Consider the following 20,161-nt stretch of genomic DNA (forward strand, 5'->3'; position numbering starts at 1 on the left):
GTCTCTAAGGAATTTTGGAACAAAGTTTCTCGGAACTTAAGGGGGCTAGCTATTGTTAAAAGGTCATTAATTATGGTCTAATAAACCTTATTCATGAGACCCTTCACATATACATCAGTGGGCCATATGCTTGGGGAATGATTACTAACATGTATCCTGGGGGATTTAAAGAAAATTCCCAAGGGAATTTTATGTGTGAAAGTAGACTTACAGGGTCCTGAGGGCTAGACTGATATTACCTGTTGTCCTTAAGGTATTAACATTGAGCCAGTTGAATCCCTACAGAAATGTCACTAGTTCAAGGACTTGTCAATGGGCTGCAGGTAGTAAGGGAATTTTTCTTCTGCCTCCCCCCCCAATCAATAAGACCAAAGTAGATAAAATAATGAAACCTTTAAGTCCTGAACATAAGTTTATCTTATTTGGAACAGATATAGTATTTGATTAATTTAACTTTACTCATCAATTAACTCAGCAAAACTTTAGTTTCAGATCACCAAAGATTTTGGAAGCTATTTAAAAGTTTACCTACACACTTTTTTATTTACTTACTTGTTTTTAATTATATTTAGACTATCCACAATTCTATTGGACATTAAACAGAGTTGAACATTATTCTAATTTTTTTCCTGACCATTTTTGCATCAGAGGTTGCATGAACTTATTTGACTTTCAGTAAACATATGCAGAATAAAAGTTTTATATTTAATTCTGGTAACTCTAAAAACAGACGTACAAGCCCACAATCTTCAATTAGCTTTAATACTGAGGAGTTTTCCAGATTACATGAACTTGAAAAACATTTAGGTTTGCTTTTAACTTTCTGAATTTTAAAATGTCCAATCTTTACAAGTAACCTTGCTTTCAAACCAACTAAATAGAATTCTTTTACAAATTAGTTTTAGCAACCACATCTGGAGGTAGAAAAAAAAATTACATTTACAACATACATGGACACACATACAAATACAGAGGCACGATGCAAACAAAATCTTAGAGCTTTTGTTTTTATTTGTGGAGGGAACACCACAGGACCCATTTTCAAATATCTTTTTTTTTTTAACTCATGAACAACTTCTCCCTAAATTTTGCATTTCAAAGAATGACTCTTAGGTCCCAGAGAAAACGGCAAGGGGATCATGGTGATGGTGGTTAGAAAATTTGTATCACAAGGCACAGAGAGAAGATCTTAAGTTTCCTTTAAGGTGCATAATTGGATATACCTGCCTCCTTCCAGAGGTACTAGAGGCTGGTCAGCAAGAGCCCTTTCTGCAGTTTATATTTTAACATGGTCCCTTCCTGCCTTTTTTTTCTTCCTGCAGTCTCAGGTAATTGTGGGCTATGTTTACATTTCAAAGGCAAGTTTTATAATCTCAAGGGACAGAGAAAGAATGTAAAAACAAAACAAAAAAATTCCCCCTAGGGTTTCAGAATAATTCTTATTTAAAAATCAATCCTTTTTCCACTTTCAGATGATATTTGTTCCATTATCCAGATCTTTTATCATACCCCAAACATTTTGAGACGAATAGGTGAGGTTTTGAGATTAGTAGAGTTGTATTTCTAGTTTTGTACAGATTTGCTTGTTTGCTTTTTAGATTTATTCATAAGAGAGACAGGCAGAGACCCAGAGAGGGAAAAGCAGGCTCCATGCAGGGAGCCTGACATGGGACTCGATCCCGGGTCCCCAGGATCACACCCCAGGCTGAAGGTGGCACTAAACCCCTGAGCCATCAGGGTTTTTGTACAGATTTGTAGGACAAAGACTGTTGTTTTTAATTCCCCAAAGACCTGGATTAGAGTCTGAATATTAAGGGATAGGCCTATCTTTTTAATGAGATCTGTGCTTCTTTGTATCAGGGAGTTTTTTTTTTTTTTTTTTTAAGATTTTATTTATTTTGGAGAGAACAAGCCAGCGCATAAACAGGGGGAGGGGCAGAGGGAGGGAATCTCCAGCAGACTCCCTGATAAGTACAGAGTCCCACACAGGGCTAGACCCCATGACCCTGAGATCACGACCCTCGCTGAAAGTCTGATGCTTAACTGACTGAGCTACCCACCTGCCATTATCAGGGAGATTTTTAACTAAAATGAGAATCAAAGATTTGTGCCTTTGTAAAATTTGTTTAAAACATTTTAACAAAAGGCATTTCTCTGGATATACAATTCAACTTCGTTTCTATTAGCTCATGAATATTGGCCTTCTGCTGATCATTTGTAGGAAGGCCCAAAAGAAATTCTGGTCACCTGTTTCTTCTGTGAAGATTATGAATACAGCCAAATGATATTTCTTCAAATCTTGTAGGAAAAGGGAAGTTAGAACAGGCAGATGAGGCTAGATTTTAAGGAGGGGATTTTACATCGAATATGGACATTTTTATCTTAAGTCTAATTTCTGTTCTTTCTTTTTAAGGGAGTTCCTACAGCTAACCATTATACTAATGCAACAATTTTGGGCTCTTTATAAAAATATATATTTCAAAGAAAACCAATTTAAAAGATCATCTGGCCATTGATGAGTAGGAACTTATTAATTTCAATAGTAACTCAAGCCATTAAAAGCTCGTAGGTTTAACCAAAAACACAAGTGTCCAGAGAGCGTAGATGATGTAGCCCCCACAATCCCAAAGTTTACTTCCAAAATTAGTCTAAGTGTTAGAGGCAGTTAGGTTCTAACAGGATACCTGTAGGCCAACAAAGAGGAAGTCATATTCAGCTATCTGGAAAATCAGACCTGTCCAGGCAGCACTCCAAAACAAAGCTGCAAGAAGCCAGATCAAACCACATAGACCCAAGATGGCTGATAAAGTTGGCCAGAAAACCCCGACCAAATGAAGAAAAAAAAAAAAAAAGGCATGAAACCAACCCTGCTTCTAAGAAATACTCATCCCAAGTAATAAATATGCCACCTAATTAACAATTGACAATAAAAAGAAACCCAGGGCATGCCACTCATGTTCTTCCTCAAGCTTGCCCACTCCACATTTTGAGAGTATACTTTTTAATAAACTTTCCTGGTTGTGTCACTTATCTACTATGTTGTGTCTGTCCTTGAGTTTTTCTCTTGACAAGATCAAGAGCCTTCAGCAACATCTTTGGGATGGGTTGTGGACTCAGAGCCCAGGGTCTCCCCAGTTCACCTGGCAACGTAAAAGTAGAGGTCTTCTTTGTACAGGCAGTAAGGATGATGTAGTGAAAACAGTTTCTGGTCTACAAAGATATCAGACACCTCCAGTCACACACCTGCTAATGTGGGACACTGGGCAAGTGATATTTTCCAGCACTAAAAGGCAATGAATATTCAGATGACAAAGATTCTAATGGGCTGGGACTTCTCATGACACTCCCTTGAGAACTGGCACAACCAAAAGACTCAGAACCCCACTCTATTCAAGTGGTCACCAAGTAAGTACACTCTCTAGGTGTTGGAGACCAAAGAGAATATTCTCAGCGGCCACAAAGCCAAGCTCTTAGGACATGAGCAAGATGAAAGGAAAAATCTTATTTGGCATATGCACATTAACAGCTTTATCAAAAACTTGCATCTCTCAGAAGATTGTGCTGTGGGGTTGGGAACCAAGGGTTGTTTTACAGTGTATTTTCATGCACAAAAGTTTTCTGGAGGTTGGCAGATGATCTAGTGTCAATTTAAGCCATTCTATGACCAACTTATCCTAACACTGAAGTCTTTGAGTTAGGTGGCAAGCGCTCTAACAGGTTTTCAGTGTTCAACCAGTGCTTACCAATTGTGTCAAATTGGCTTCCCAGAGGTGTATTAGCAGCAGCCTTTCTCCTGTGCACATTAGGACAGAGAAGACAAAGAAAAACAAAGACCATCCCTGGGAAGAAATGATCAATAGCCAAAATATCATATTTAGCCAAAGAGTCTCTAAGCCCGAGGAAATAGTTTCACAAATATTTCCTCCTGCTAATCTAAATTTAGAGAAAAAAAAGACTCAACACACTCCATCAGACCCTACAGATTCAGTGTGACTGACATGGTAAGAAATCGTACCTTCTGCCAGCTGTATGTCAGACATCCTGAACTAAGGAGAAGAGTGGAAGAGTCTTGGACTTTGAAGGGAAGGATTACAAGTCCTAGGCAATAAGAAAAACAGATGTTCAGTAATTAGAGTTTTGCCCTGCCATACAGGTGGGTCACTCATAAGATTTATCTCTGGTAACAATCATTAGTCTAGGAAAGACCCTCAATTTAGATTCTTCTAGGTAATTAAGTTTCTCCTGAGCCTACAGAGTCTCAATTGTCTTCAACTCAAATGAATCTTCATGTCAAAGGTGCCTTGGGGTGGCCTGTCCTTCGCCCCTATATTCTTTGAAAAATACTCACCAACTTGCACCTGGAAAACATGCCTTAGACATAATTGCCTTCCACTGGGTTGTCCCTGCTCATAGAGAATACCTCTCAAATCTGGACATTGACTAATGATTTTATGTTTTAAAAATAAAAATGGCATTGGTTATCTTCCCTTGAATGTTTGGCTTTTATAGGATTCAGATGATCATGAATCCACTCCACATGGAAGTCTATGCAACTTTTAATGTATCCTTATGGTGGGGAAATGAAATTTATAAAGGAACTGAACATTGGAAAGCAGATGTGCTCCCCTTAATGGTCAATAGGGAGAATTAATCAGAAATCTGAAAGATGGTGGAAGCCTAATTCCACCTATCTTTTTCCTGGAAGCATCCCATATCTTAGCCCAAATCAGACCCAACAATCAAACTCATTTATTGCCTCAAGTGCATAGAGATAGAAGGTGCTCCTACAATCACTCACATGATTCTAGTAAACCTGATTGTGTACTCTGAAGAGGACTACATTTCTGATTAGGAGATTTCTGCCTTTGAAACTGAAAAAGGCCGAGCAGAAGGACCCACTTATGCATTGTTCCTAGAAGGTACTGGCATTTCTCTGAGTGTTTCTGTGGCACCAACATTTACTCCAATCTTTCTATGGAAAGGGTATATTGAAGTTGTTATCTTTGCCCCTGATACCACCATTAGAAAGATTCTTCCTTCCAACTTCCCATACACCAAATCTGGGATCCTTCTCTTACTAATTAAAAAGGCTTTGGAAAAGCAGGGAAGATTATACTTTTAGATGGATGTCAACCAATAACCCAATTATAGACAGACAGGGCCTTGCTCGTGTCCTTGCCCAAGACCTTCTTTCTTTGGAGTATCAGACTTGGAAAAGGCAATATGCACCCGATCCATAATCTTGACTACCACATTCAGTACTTCTGTTCAAGCATTTAACTATCAACAAACTAAAACTAATACCTGGCAGAAATGGTCTTACAAAATAGAAGTGCACTGGATATCTTGATGGCACAGCAAAGATGTACTTGTGCTCTATTAGAAGAGAGCTGCTTTTATGTTAATCAGTCTGGCAAAATAACACAAGAACTGAAAACCAGAAAGGATATTATCAACCTATTAGCCAGGTGGGATGAATGCCAGGACTTGGGGATTACTTCCATCTCTAGGTGGTGATCATCAGGAATAGGATCATGGTTAAGAAGGATGGCACCAACTGGTTATTACTATTAATCTTAATACATATTATTAGGCTGATCGAAGGCTTATGAAAAATTGTAATTGGGATCCCTGGGTGGCGCAGCGGTTTGGCGCCTGCTTTTGGCCCAGGGCATGATCCTGGAGACCCGGGATCGAATCCCACGTCGGGCTCCCGGTGCATGGAGCCTGCTTCTCCCTCTGCCTGTGTCTCTGCCTCTCTCTCTCTCTCTCTCTGTGACTATCATAAATAAATAAAAATTAAGAAAAAAGAAAAAAAAAGAAAAATTGTAATCACTGTTATAACTCACCCAACTGCACAGCTTATGTTTGCAGAGATGACCAAGTTAGATGCTTTTCATCAGGATGGGTTTATGGACCAAAAGAATTGAATTGAAGGAATTAGCAGTTGGCTTTCTCACAAGCTATACACCACCCACTCCCCTCCACCTGCAGCCAACAAGGGACTAAATAGTACTGGAACTGGAGCAGGTAATGAAACCACTCTGGCCTCAAGGGATTGAGGTTTTCTCCAGGAAACCATGAGTAAAGTGGAAAAAAAAAGTAAGAAAAATTGCCAACAAGGACTCCATCCATATTTACACTGGACTCAAATTTGTTAAAATATGAAATATGCATTGTACTAGCCTTCCAACTTGCCAACAACTGATACAAGGTTTTATTTCCTTAGATCTCTATCACACTGCTAAGTTTACTGAGCCTTTAGGTATTTCATAAACATTCTTAACATTCTGGATTAATGCCGACTGACCGGGACGTTTTTAGGTTATTGCTAATTGCTCTTATGTTATCACCTTGCTAAGAAAGGTCCATCTAAAACCTCTACAAACATCTGATCATGGTCACTCAATGAACTAATTCACCTAAACCTCGAGGCAGTTTAACAAAGCCCGAATGCGGACACGGCCTGAGAACCATTTCCCAGCTGTCACCTTGTTGCTCAGTGTGGCCTGACCCCAATGACAGGGACTCTTTAAAACAAACCATCAAAAATTTAAAAATCCTCCTGATGTGGGATAGGATTTCCTGGGACAGGTCCATCCCATTGACATGAGACTAAAGAAATAGTTGATCAGATGTCTTCAGAGAAAGATCTTCATTAAAAGGGGGAAAGGGAAAAGGTGAAACAAATAGGGGTCATTTGTGTCAAGGGGTTTTAAAATGGAACCAGGAGGCCACTAAGAAGATGAGCCTTATCTATATACATCCTCACCAGAAAAACCATGAACTTGTAAAATGGGCCAAACCACAAATATTCCAAGAACACAGACTTAAGGTCAAGCAACTTGCTACAGTAGGAGACTTTGCTTATAGTCTTAGCAACCCATTATATTCAATCAGGCTTAGTTTTCTACCACTAATACTATTCAGAATTCTTTGTAAATAACATACAGCTTAGCATTCCCTTTTGTCTTCAGGAACCCTTGACTTCCCCCACACCCAGAGTGTTGCTGGGGGGCCACAGAGGACTGTTTGGATTATTGTCCAAAATCGGGATTCCTTAAACTGCAATTCTGAGACCTCAAATAAGTGATTTTAATTCTGCCTCTTTTCTTGGTCAACAAATTACAGATTCTGTAACAATGCACATCTTACCCAAAACTTTAAGGTGGTGTCTGGGCATTGAATTTTCTTTGGGTTCACGGCCCACCCTCTCCCTCATAGATGTTCCCAGCAAAAGACCAGGGACTCTATGCAGGCTTGGCTTGTGGGGCAATGGGACATGGGAGGGAATTGGGATTTCTCCGACTGGGCAGGAGCTAGAGAAAATTGGCCACACATCCTGCCTGAAGGCAATGTCTGTAGGGTGCTGGGGTGAGGAGAGGGTACTCATTCCCTGAGTATTGGATTAGTCTAGCCTGCTGGGAAGTTTGGCTCAAAAAGGGGAACTCCCTGGGCATGTGGGCTCCTGGCATGTTGCTGGAATTTGGCACTGAATCAGTAAGCCAGCAGGCATTCATTCTCTTATCCCGAATGGTTTCTGAACTGCGGGGTTGCCTGCTGGCTGGGATTGTTGGGGGTTGCTGAGGCTCCTGCTTGCCTTTGCATTAACGGTAGGACAGCATGTACTAGCTCAGTCATTTCACTATCAACATAACATCCTGCTCTTCACTCTCCTCACCTTCTCAGAGGTTCCACTGCTTAGCATCCTAATCAGGCTCTGTTACAAGGCCTCTTACCTTAATCTAGGGCAGTTTACACACCCTCCTAGTTCTGCAGAACAGCAGGCTAAGGTCTCTTGTCAGCCTGCCCCAAGGTCTGCAGGGGAACCTACATGGTCAAGTGCTTCTCTAACCTCGGCTCTTCAAGCTCTCACCTCCAGCCAGACATGGGTGGCCAGCCCAAACGCTCCCAGGAGAGGCAAGCCCATTGCCTCTCCCTTCCTTGCATGGTGCTCTCTGCACTGTTCCTCAAACTGGCACATCAGACCAGCTGGCATTTTCAGGGCATTCCCGTAGTCATGTAGGGGTCCATGACCATCTAATATCTGGGCCACCCCTCCCCACACAGAGGTCAAAGGCCAATTCAGGATTTCCCTCTCAGACACCCTTTTCCCAAGACCCATTCTTCTGATTTTGTTTTTGTTTTTGTGTTTTTGCTGGGCCCACCAGTTTGCAACCTCAGATTCCCTAAGTGAAATCTGAAAATGGTTTCACACACAGAGAGTACAGAGAGATGGAAGGAGGCAGGCCACTCCAGACTGGTAGGAGGCAGTTTTAATAAGAGAACTTACGAGGCTCGTCTTGGGGGTCTGCAGAATAAGTAGATCTTCACACCTGCCTGCCAGACTCAGGAGTTTATATAGAGAGGTGGTAATAGGGCTTCATCATGTGTACCATCCAGATGCTCTCAATAGCATATTGCTCTCTCAAAGCCACAGCGCTTGAAGGTGGATCCAACTGTGGGAACTGTGTGGGGGTGTGTGGAGGAGCCTCTGATTGCCTGGGTCAGGCTCTGGGACAACTGGAGGTCATATCTTCTCAACCTCCTCCAATACTTACTGTATTATTTAAAATTCCTGTGTCTTCTTTCTATTATGATATGTTCTTTTTCTTCAGTCTTGACTCTCTTCCATATGAATTTTGGAGGTTAATTTATCAACATTCATAAATAATCCTTCTTCAGAGTTTGCTTGGAATTGACCTATCTAAAATAGAACATTGTTTTCCCACCCCTTACTCTTTAAATTTATTTAGATTTATTTATATCTTTTCATTACGCTTTGCAGTTTATTCATGAAGGTCGTACACATTTTTTTGTTGCATTTATTCCTAGATGCTCTATAGTTTTTGTTGATTTTGTGGGTGAGAGGTTCTGTTACATTTTTTTCTAGTTGGTTATTACAGAGCTATGAGAACCTGTTTATTTTCCTTTGTTGCTCTTTTATCAAGTAACTCTGGAGAATGGTTAATTTGTTTATATGCCGTTGAATTTCCTTTATAGACAATCTCATGATTATCTGAGAAGTATTACATGATAAGTGTGTTTCTCCTCTTCTAATTCTTATAGCTGTTCTTTTTAAACATAGTGGTTAAGAGCACAGTCTTGGAAAATTATACTTCCTGAGCTCCAACTCTTATTAGCTGTGTGACCTTGAGCTTCCTACTTCAGTATTCTCATCTATATAGTGGAGATAATAATTTACATATCTTTTGTGAAGATTACAGGAGTTATTTGTAAATGACTGCAAACAGTGCTCCGCAAATAAGTTTGTGATAAATAATGCTTTCATTACCGCTATTGTTGTTGTTATAGCTAAAGCATACAGTGTCATGTAGAAAGGGAAGCTGTGATCACCGGCATCATTGTACATTTCTCAAAAAGAATAAGTGCTATAAGCCTATACCATGTTTTGCAAAGTAAGGGTATCAAAATCTATGGTTTATTTAAATACTGGATCACTCTAAGATCTTTTTCTAACAAAACTTATTGGTTTTCTAACAAAAGCTCACCTGTGGGCATTGATGGATCATCAGTTAATCCAAAGGAGAATGGTAAGGTGTTTGTCAGTTGTTATAAGAAAAGGTCAGTTACCCACCTGTTCATTTTGTTTCCAAAAAATGGGGAGCTTCCTTCAATGCACAGTCAGTATAGAAATTTGCTTCTCAAATCACTGGTCAGAGGGTATGATCTAATTTTTCTATCATCTAGCTCTAAATCTTTTTTTTTAAATTTTTTATTTATTTATGATAGGCACACAGTGAGAGAGAGAGAGGCAGAGACACAGGCAGAGGGAGAAGCAGGCTCCATGCACCAGGAGCCTGACGTGGGATTCGATCCCGGGTCTCCAGGATCGCGCCCTGGGCCAAAGGCAGGCACTAAACCGCTGCGCCACCCAGGGATCCCATACCATCTAGCTCTAAACAAAAACCTGGCTGAGAAAAGTTCCATTTAGGAAAAATAGAGTATTCACTATTTTTGGTAATTTAAAGCTGTTATTAAAACAAATTAGAGGGCACCTGGGCAGCTCAGTTGGTTATGCGTTCGACTCCTGATTACAGTTCAGGTCACGATCTCAGGGTCATGAGATTGAGCTTCGCATTAGGCTCTGTGCTGGATGTGGAACCTGCTTAAGATTCTCTCTCCCCGGGATCCCTGGGTGGCGCAGCGGTTTGGTGCCTGCCTTTGGCCCAGGGCGCGATCCTGGAGATCCGGGATCGAATCCCACGTCAGGCTCCCGGTGCATGGAGCCTGCTTCTCCCTCTGCCTGTGTCTCTGCCTCTCTCTCTCTCACTGTGTGCCTATCATAAATAAATAAAAATTAAAAAAAAAAAAAAAAGATTCATTAAGATTCTCTCTCCCCCCCCCCCGCCCCCTCTACAATCTTCCCCCTAAGAAAACAAAAAACAAAACAAGATAAAAAACCCAAAACCCCACAACAAATTAGATCACTGACATTTGACATATAAGTTTGGTTCATAGAATCACCTTCACTCAGTTGCATTAAATAATTAACCAAATATGATATTGTGAAATGACCATGTGTTTGCTGTAAAAATGTTACCAAGAATAATGTCCATTGATCAAATAGAATCTGTTATATATACTCTCAAATGAAAAATTCAGTCTAAAATTTATAGTTGGAAGATGTTATTGTCTCATAGAGTGAATGAGTTGGGTTTTTTCTCCCTCTCTTATTTGGACTGTTTAAACTTACCTCTTGTCTGGTTGTCAAGAAGTCTAGAGCCAAGTTTTGAAGTTCAGTCATATAATAGCATTAACCACTCTGGTGAACATCTTTGAATTCCTATTTTTTTCTCAATCCTTATTTTCCTTTCCTGATTTATTAATCTGTATTAACCATTCTAGTGTCTTCTTTTTTAAGCTCATTGGATTTTTATTTTGTTTTGACAGAACCATATTATAAATTCAGGAATTAAAAACCTCACCATCAGGCTGCCTTTATCAAATGATTATCAAGCCACAGGAACAGCATGAAGGAACTTCTAAATTAACCACAATAAATGCAAAACAAAAATAAAACAGCACTGCTGCAAACTAAGGGATTTTATTTCCTTTTTACATTTGCTTCTGTGAATAAGCCTTTCATCTGAAATTTGGAACACATAAATTATATATATTTTAATACAGTTAATTTGCATTTACACTTAAACAAAGATTTAATAATTGAGTTAAAAGCTACCTGAATTATCTTTCTTTTTAGTAGGTAAAGTCAGGCATAGTCCTCATTCTTTTCCCAGCTGGTATAGCTATTTCTAAAATGTTGGCATGAGGCTTTTATAAAGAAAACCTCTCCAAAGACAATGTACATTGACTTTTTCTGCCCTAAGAATCTCTTCAACTTGTAGCAGGGACCCTGATTTCTTTTATCTTAGGAAAGTTTCTTTAGCTCCCAAAGGAAGATGGTGTCAGTTGGAGCCAAAGTCCCATGATTAGTGAACACATCTTTTTCCATGTTACAACTCAAAATTGGCATGTGTATTGCAGGAAGTGTATTCATCTCACAGAGGGAGAAGAGGACTTGAAAAAAGATTTAAAATAATTCAGATTGGCTTAGTTTGGTAGTTAAAATTCTAGGCAGACTAGCATAGAGAACTGACTCTGATTTTTTTTTCCCATGTATCCTTCTCTTCTGTACTCCTTGCTTTAAAATTATTCAGGGAATCTTCTTGCAGCAATATGGTGTCATTAAGTGACTGAGAACACACACCAAAAGATTGTCAGTTCCTTTTCTGGCCAATGAAGAGCTCCCCGTGTGTTGATTAATGGACAAGTTTTCTCTCCTGTATTTACTGCTCTAACGACCCAAACCATTTGCTGAGGCCTCGCTTAGCAGACATGAGCAGTAGCAGTGGCTGCTCACCATGTATGTCTTGGTGATGCGGTTCAAAGAATCAGATATTCTGAACATCACTCAATTCACTGTAGCTGTAAGGATGGAACCTACAGGGGAAGAATAGCCAGAATAATTTTGGTACCCAGTGTGATTGGGTACCTGCTTGGCTCCCATCTTGATTCTATCTTCCCTTTTAAGGAAAGTAATCAGAGTAGACAGTACAGAGAAAGAATGCCCAGAAGGTTGAAAACTGACATGCATATTCTTAAGGACTTCTATTTTTCAGTAATAAGGCTTGCTTATCTATCTTTGGTTAATTAATTAAAGCTGCTTTAAAAAAATAAAGCATTGGGAGCACCTGGGTGGCTCAGTAGTTCAGCCTCTGCCTTTGGCTTAGGTCGTGATCCCAGAATCCCGGGATAGAATCCTGCATCAGGCTCCCCAGAGGGAGCCTGCTTCTCCTTCTGCCCATGACTCTGCCTCTCTCTCTGTGTGTCTCTCATGAATAAATATAAGCTTTAAATAAAAAAAATAATAAAGCATCGTTTCCTTAAAATAACCTTATAAACATGTTATTAATTCACTAATTAATCTTGACCCTCTTGGTTTGTTCATTCACTCATAATCCAGCATGAATTTCCATCTATGTGCCACAAACTAGGTTGGACACAGGAATGCAACAGTAGGGACAACCAGTCCCTCCACTTATGCCATTCATATACCAGTAGAATGATAGATTTTTGAACAAGGAATTGCCCATGAATTGAGTAATATGAAGTGGAAGTCCAAAGTGGAATGAAAGCTTATAGCAAAAATGTTTTAGGTTGGGCTTCCAAGAAGCAGACTCTGAGCTAAGAATTGTTGTACAAGAGAAGTGCTCTGCAGAGAAGCCAGAAATTAAATGAAGGAAATAGAAGAAGAAGGGAGGAGAAACCAAGCAAGGGCATCATTTCTGGAGGTACCTGCTTCAAGGGAACACTGGAGGGTAAATTACCCCTCAGAGTTAGTCCTGAGCCAAGGCAAGTAAGCTGGCTTTCATCCTGCTGTGCCATCAGTCACTTGTGAAGCACCGAGTGTGGAGCAAGGGCATGGGCACGGTGGCGGTGAGAACGTGAAGTCCAGATATTTCCAGCTCTCTGCACAAATGGCTCTGGGAGCCTGAGGACAGTAGGTCTAAGAAGAGTCACAGGTACAGGTCACTGGAGGCAAAATTGTGGGCAGACAGAAACAATAAAGGATATCTAAGTGCGATCTGGGTATAATATGAACAATTTCCATTGGTGTCGCATCCTGCGCATTGTTCTGATCATTTGGATCTAACATTTAAGTCTCAGATTCTTCCAGATGGTGGTCATCAGAACTTCTAGGGAAAAGTTACAAGAATTAACAGGATGAACTACAACCCTTTCTGTTGCAGTGGGTCCCAAGGCTCAGTTGATTTTCATTATCTTTTTTCTCTGTCACCTATTTTAAACTCCTCTCAATCTTAGCTAGCATTTCTGCTAATCCAGGTGGCTTGCCATGTGGTCTGACCTGGATTTTCATCTTTGCTTTTCGGTTTTAGAAATTTTTATTGTCCTGTCTTCAAGCTCAGAGATTCTTTCCTCAGCTGTATCAAGTTTACTAATGAATCCATCAAGGTATTCTTTGTGTCTGTTACAGTATTTTTATTATTATTTTTTTATTATTTTTTTTAAATTTTTTTTTTTTTTTTTAATTTATGATAGTCACAGAGAGAGAGAGAGAGAGAGGGGCGAGCAGAGACAAAGGCAGAGGGAGAAGCAGGCTCCATGCACCGGGAGCCCGACGTGGCATTCGATCCCGGGTCTCCAGGATTGCGCCCTGGGCCAAAGGCAGGCGCCAAACCGCTGCGCCACCCAGGGATCCCTGTTACAGTATTTTTAATAACTAGTATTTATTTTTTAATTCTTTCATAGAATTCCGTATCTCTGTTTACATTATCCATCTTTTCTTGTATGTTGTCTACTTTTTGCGTTAAACTCCTCAGGATATTGTTTGTTTTTTAATTCCTGCTCTAGGAATTCCAACATTCCTGTCATTTCTGACTCGTTCTAATGCTTGTTTCCTCTCTTCTAAGCCATATTTTTTTCCTTTTAATATGTCTTGTAAATTTTTTGGAAACTTTTCAAAGGTGAACATGACATACTAGATAAAAGGCCGTTAGTTATGTAGTGGTGAGGTGTGAGGATGAGGGGAAGCAGTCTAAGGTTTCATGAGTCAGTCTCAGTCTTATAGTGAGCTCCTCAAGTTTTTCTTCCCTTAGGACAGAATGGTTAGAGGAAGCAGCTGGGTATTTACCTTCCTTCAGTAGGCTGGGCTGTGATGAAAACCAGCAGCTTAGGCTCTGGTGAAATAGTTTCTCCTAAGGGCAAGCCTTACTAAGAACAGAATGCTTTTAAATTTTAAATTAAAAAAGTTTCTGGAGGTAAAACTCACAAAGGGGTGCAGATACCCCTGTGATTGGGTCCCCTGAAGTTTGAAACTCTCAGACGTGCCTGCCTGGGGCTCCAGCAGTTCATCAATTACAGATGAGGTTTTCCAACACTGGCACTGGTTCTCATGGTGGTTTCTGTGCATGGATCTTTTTTTCTTGAGTGAGTTGTGATTCTGTGCATTCATCTGTCTGTCTCTCCAATTTTGAGAGCATCGGTTTGTCCTGTGGCCTTACTTCTCTAAGCGATCTAAGAGGAGTTGATGATTTTTCAGTTTTTTCAGATTTTTACTTGTTGTAATGAAGTGATGACTGCTGAGCTTCTTACATGCTCTACAAGAAATCAGAAGTACAATCTCCACTTTTTGACTTCTTGCTCCATTGAAGTCTACTCTTTGGCTATGTGTTTTTTACAAGTGATGAGGGCTCTATCCTGGTTGCTTATCCCAAAACCCTTAAGGCCAGCCATCTTCGACTTCTTTCTTTTTTTCCTCACATCAATCTATCAGCAAATCCCACAACATTACTTTAAACGTATGTATTATCCCACCACCTCTCATCGTGTCCACAGCTGCTTTTCTGGTCTGTGCCACCACGTTGTCACACCCGCAAGTGGTAGCAGCTTCCTATCTGACCTTCCCAAGAGCCTTGTCGTGACTGTCTACAATCACCACAGAGCAACCAGAGTGAACCCATTACAACTTATATTAGATTGTGTCACTCCTTCAAAAATGTTCAATGGCTTTCCTCCTAAGAGTAAAATCTAAAGTACTTGTGGGGGCTTGTGAGTCCCCATATTATCTTCTGGCCTTCACTCCTCACTCCGTTATAGAACACTGGCCTTCTTTCCCTTCCTTGAGCTCAGGAGATTAACTCCACCCTATGTCACTTGCACTGTCTCTCTGAGAATGCTCCTTTCCTTGTTATCCCCACTGCTAACCTCTTCCACTCCTTTAAGGCTTTCCTCCCCACCCTGTGTATGATGGCAACTTCCTCTACTCATATTCTGCCTTGCTGTGCTCCATTTTATTATTTTTGCCATAGCACTAATTACCTTTTTACATACTAACATACAATTTACTTTTTGTTTACTAGGTTGTATATAGGATATAAACTTATGAATTCAAAGCCTTTTTTGGTTTGTACTCTGAGTGTCCAAAAACAGTGCCTGGAATGTGGTAGGTACCCACATTGTGTTCTTTTTATGAATAAATTAATTATTGTGGTCTTCAAATAGGCTTTTAAAATTCTCAACTGCAAAATAACAGTTCAAATTATTTAACATAGCAAATGAAGGAGAAAGGTGTGTCCAGAAAAAGTCAATGGGACTGGAATTAGATAAAATCTTTCCTAGATAAAAGAAACTAAACTGATAAACAGCAGAAACAAAATCCCATAAAACTAATCAACAACAACAAAGGACAACAAAAATCTATCGTTTTGCTGCCATAGTGTGTTTTACCACCGTAACTGTTGATTTACATTCTAAATTCTTCCATAGAAAATTATTTCTATGGCAAGATGTTCAATTTTTAGTTTATCATATGAACCCCAAAAACATCAGAACCACCCCCAAACCACAGAAACAACAAAAAGTTGGTAGCATGCAGGTGATTGTATATATGACTATAAATTAAAAAGTAATATATATGAAGCTATGCATTATACTCATTTTAAAATTAAGCAATTTATAGCAAAAAGGGGACAATTAAGTACTAATGCTTTAAAAACACTGCAATGTAATTTTTTTTTGTAATCAGCATTTGAAATTAAATACTCATACTGACACTTTACATGCACATGTTAGATTATGTCAGTCCTGATTTCTTACAGAAAGATTTCAATCCTGAGTGAAAGATCAATGGCATCCAGTGGGGATTGTCTTTAATTATCATTTCTTTCACAGCCTAAAGGGACTATTCTGACTAGAGAAGCAACTAACATTTTATTTTGACAGTTATTTGAATTATAATAAAGAATAGGACGTTCTTACACAATACATTTATGGTGTTGGAGAAGCGATCTGTTAAGAAATGCATTTTGTGTAGCTTCAATCAAATTTAGTGGGGCCTCTACAATAGAGGAAAAAAAGGGAGTTATTAGAAGATATAGAAATCATTTCAATTTTACAGTAGTGCTTGGTCTTTGATCACACTGGTCTCTCTATCTCTTCACATTCCAATCTTCTTTCCTGGAATGAACCACTTCTTTTTTCACTGCTAAGTCAAGCCTTCTTCGTTTTCAATTCCTCCTCCAAAGTTGTCTAAACAGTAAATAATAATAATAGTAATATTGTTACTTCTGGTGTGTGTGTGTGTGTGTGTGTGTGTGTGTGTGGGTGTGTGGTATGAACAACTATTGTCATTCTCTTCCCCTTTAGGAGCAACTCTGAAATTTTTCTTGGATGTCTGTAGCAGATCATGTCAATTACTTCATAGCCACAAACCCCATTGCCACTTCTCAAGCTTCTCACTTAATGTACCAAAGCCTACATGGTCTAAGACAAGATGAGGTAGGCTTTGGCACTCTCTGTGTCTATGTGACTTTCTATGTTACACAAAGGCAGCCTGCATTAAGTCCCAATTTCTTATTAGGGTTAATTTGCACCCCCAACAGTGACCACCATGGTATTGGAGTGGATGGCAACTGGGGCAGCAGACAAAAGTGAGCAGGAGACACCATGCTATGCTTAAGATTTAGTTAATATGGGAGATCTCTGGGTGGCTCAGCGGTTTAGCACCTGCCTTTGGCCCAGGTCGTGATCCTGGAGCCCCAGGATCGAGTCCCGCATCGGGCTCCCTGCAGGGAGCCTACTTCTCCCTCTGCCTGTGTCTCTACCTCTCTCTCTGTGTCTCTCATGAATAAATAAATCTTTAAAAAAAAAAAAGAGTTAATGTGTTGAGCTTGCCTTTTTCTCTTAGAGATGACATTCTTTTTTTAAAAAAAAATTTTTATTAGAGTTCAATTTGCCAACATATAGCATAACATCCAGTGCTCATCCTGCCCAGTGCTCCCCTCAGTGCCCAACACCCAGTCACCCCAACCCCCCACCCACCTCCCCTTCCACTTCCCCTTGTTCATTTCCCAGAGTTAGGAGTCTCTCATGTTTTGTCACCCTCACTGATATTTTCACGCATTTTTTCTCCTTTCCTTTTATTCCATTTCACTAAGTTTTATATTCCCCAAATGAATGAAATCATATAATGTTTGTCCTTTTCCGATTGACTTATTTCACTCAGCATAATACCCTCCAGTTCCATCCACGTCGAAGCAAATGGTGGGTAACATTCCATTGTATACATAGACCACATCTTCTTTATCCACTCATCTTTTGATGGACACCGAGGCTCTTTCCATAGTTTGGCTATTGTGGACATTGCTGCTATAAACATTGGGGTGCAGGTGTCCTGCCATTTCACTGCATCTGCATCTTTGGGGTAAATCCCCAGCAGTGCAATCCCTGGGTCATAGAGCAGGTCTATTTTTAACTCTTTGAGGAACCTCCACACAGTTTTCCAGAGTGGCTGCACCAGTTCACATTCCCACCAACAGTGCAAGAGGGTTCCCTTTTCTCCGCATCCTCTCCAACATTTGTGGTTTCCTGCCTTGTTAATTTTCCCCATTCTCACTGGTGTGAGGTGGTATCTCATTGTGGTTTTGATTTGTATTTCCCTGATGGCAAGTGATGCAGAGCATTTTCTCATGTGCTTGTTGGCCATGTGTATGTCTTCCTCTGTGAGATTTCTGCTCATGTCTTTTGCCCATTTCATGATTGGATTGTTTGTTTCTTTGCTGTTGAGTTTGATAAGTTCTTTATAGATCTTGGATACTAGCCCTTTATCTGGTATGTCATTTGCAAATATCTGCTCCCATTCTGTAGGTTGTCTTTGAGTTTCGTTGACTGTTTCTTTTGCTGTGCAGAAGCTTCTTATCTTGATGAAGTCCCAATAATTCATTTTTGCTCGTTTCCCTTGCCTTCATGGATGTATTTTGTAAGAAGTTGCTGTGGCCAAGTTCAAAAAGGGTGTTGCCTGTGTTCTCCTTTAGGATTTTGATGGATTCTTGTCTCACATTTAGATCTTTCATCCATTTTGAGTTTATCTTTGTGTCTGGTGTAAGAGAATGGTCTAGTTTCATTCTTCTGCATGTGGATGTCCAATTTTCCCAGCACCATTTATTGAAGAGACTGCTTTTTTTTCCAGTGGATAGTCTTTCCTGCTTTGTCGAATATTAGTTGACTATAGAGTTGAGGGCCCACTTCTGGATTCTCTATTCTGTTCCACTGATCTATGTGTCTGTTTTTGTGCCAGTACCACACTGTCTTGATGACCACAGCTTTGTAGTACAACCTGAAATCTAGCATTGCGATGCCCCCGGCTATGGTTTTCTTATTTAATATTCCCCTGGCTATTCGGGGTCTTTTCTGATTCCACACAAATCTTAAGATGGTTTGTTCTAACTCTGAAGAAAGTCCATGGAATTGTGATAGGGATTGCATTAAATGTGTACATTGCCCTGGGTAACATTGACATTTTCACAATATTAATTCTTCCAATCCATGAGCATGGAATATTTTTCCATCTCTTTGTGTCTTCCTCAGTTTCTTTCAGAAGTGTTCTGTAGTTTTTAAGGTATAGAATCTTTACCTCTTTGGTTAGGTTTTTTCCTAGGCATCTTATGCTTTTGGGTGCAATTGTAAATGGGATTGACTCCTTAATTTCTCTTTCTTCAGTCTCATCATTAGTGTATAGAAATGCCACTGACTTCTGTGCATTGATTTTGTATCCTGCCACACTGCTGAATTGCTGTATGAGTTCTAACAATCTTGGGGGGGAGTCTTTTGGGTTTTCTATGTACAGTATCATGAGAGATGACATTTTTAAATTGAGTCTGTTGGCCCTTTTGGGTCAGAATGGACTGCAGTGGATATCCGAGCCTTGTGAATTCATACAAACATTCTTTGAATTTAAGGAGGCATTTTTCAAAATTCCCCAAAGGCCAATAATCATTGCAAATTAGCTTTCTGTCACCTCATAAAAATATATATCTAGTTTGCTCATTCTTCCAGTTTTGTGGACATGCTGGGAAAATATCTGAATTCTATAATTTTTGGTTCAAACTGGAGCAATTTTCCACTCCTACTGCCACCCCTAACACCACATCAAGACAAAAGACTTGGTAGGTAGCTAGTTGCTGCAGGACATAATATCTGATCATGTTCAGTACTGCTTCGGAGGGAGGCAGCACTGGACTTAAGTCCCACCTCTACCACTTTCTGACTGACTAGCCTTGGGCAAGTCACCCAACACAGCTAAGCCTTAGTTATAAAATGGATGTAAGACATTTACCTATCTCATAGGGCAATTGTGAAAAATGTGGAAAGGAACATGCTTCAGAATAAAAACAAATACTTAAAAATATACTGATGGACTTATTGGCTGAATTGCCCCTAATATCTCTTCCCTGACTTTTACATATTCTCAGTAATACTGAAAGGAAATAACAGTGCAAGACTGGATCCAGACAGAAAATGTCCCCTGTGCCTACAAATCCTTCCAGTCCTCTCACATAAAGCAGAAGATGCCCTCTAACCCCTAGATATTTAGAAACACATATTTATGCTTTGTGTGCCTTTAACAAACTCAGATTCCCTGAGATTGAATTCTTCTTTATTTCACCAGTTTGTATGTGTAAAATATATTAATAATAGCTTATAAACACATTTAGGGTAAACAGAGTTTTGTCATAATTTTTTTTTTTTTTTTGCAACCAAGTACGTTATCTAACATTAAGATTTAAACAACAGGGATCCCTGGGTGGCTCAGGGGTTTGGCGCCTGCCTTTGGCCCAGG

General features: G+C 39.8%; 1 long non-coding RNA gene across 2 annotated transcripts in view; it reads right to left on the bottom strand.

Annotated features, from left to right (window-relative positions):
* The window catches only part of LOC112675608 (uncharacterized), a 46,167-nt gene extending 33,183 nt beyond the window's left edge, over positions 1 to 12,984 (bottom strand). Inside the window, exon 1 of one of the 2 annotated variants that reach the window (XR_007413619.1) lies at positions 12,820 to 12,984. This is a non-coding gene — a long non-coding RNA (uncharacterized LOC112675608). Of the gene's footprint in view, positions 1 to 4,015; positions 4,101 to 12,819 lie in introns of those variants that run through there. The other variant, XR_007413620.1, reaches the window with a different exon arrangement.
* Positions 12,985 to 20,161: the final 7,177 nt, after the last annotated feature.

Source organism: Canis lupus, chromosome 10 (assembly GCF_003254725.2).
Source record: "Canis lupus dingo isolate Sandy chromosome 10, ASM325472v2, whole genome shotgun sequence".
Lineage (NCBI taxonomy): Eukaryota > Metazoa > Chordata > Mammalia > Carnivora > Canidae > Canis > Canis lupus.